General features: G+C 39.0%; 1 non-coding gene across 1 annotated transcript; it reads right to left on the bottom strand.

Moving 5' to 3' along the window:
* Positions 1-364: 364 nt before the first annotated feature.
* On the bottom strand, positions 365-471 carry LOC111818589. The gene has a single exon (XR_002822545.1). It is a non-coding gene; the product is annotated as a U6 spliceosomal RNA (small nuclear RNA).
* Positions 472-677: the final 206 nt, after the last annotated feature.

Below are 677 nucleotides of genomic sequence, written 5' to 3' on the forward strand. Positions count from 1 at the left end.
TGAAAATCGCAATAATTATTATTTTTATTGCCTATTAATTGGGAAATTGTAACCTGGGTAAGCTACCTGCAAAGATGATCCACAAGGCAAGACGGAGTTGAAGAGCCAGCATGAACCGTTATGGCCTCACACATGGAAATATAGATGTGTTAGTTATTCTCCCTTGTTATTTCTTTTTCTTTTTTTCCCCATAATTTTATTGAGAAACAAATAGCAGTGAGACAGTTTCAAACCAAATTGGTAGGACAGTTTCAATAATTAACACATTGCATACATTCTTCCTAGTGGTTAATTGCTGTACACGATGCAGACATGATATCCTATTTACAAACACTATTAGAACAAATCCCTCTCTTCATTAAGAAAAAATATGGAACGCTTCACGAATTTGCATGTCATCCTTGCGTAGGGGCCATGCTAATCTTCTCTGTCTTGTTCCAAATTTAGTATATGTGCTGCTGAAGCAAGCACTCTCCCTTGTTATTAAAAAGGTTTTAATAACTTTACAGTTCTGATTATTTCTTCACGTGCCTGGATGCTCTCTATATATTCATAAAGAGGTAAGGGGCAACTCTGAGTGTGTGTGTGTGCGTGTGTGTGCACAAGTGTGTGCTGTTGTTTAATCCTGCCAGCAGGTCGGAACAGCGCGTATTCTGGGGCTAGCAGAAGGCTCCCCT

This window comes from Octodon degus, unplaced genomic scaffold, assembly GCF_000260255.1.
Source record: "Octodon degus isolate 3935 unplaced genomic scaffold, OctDeg1.0 scaffold00096, whole genome shotgun sequence".
Lineage (NCBI taxonomy): Eukaryota > Metazoa > Chordata > Mammalia > Rodentia > Octodontidae > Octodon > Octodon degus.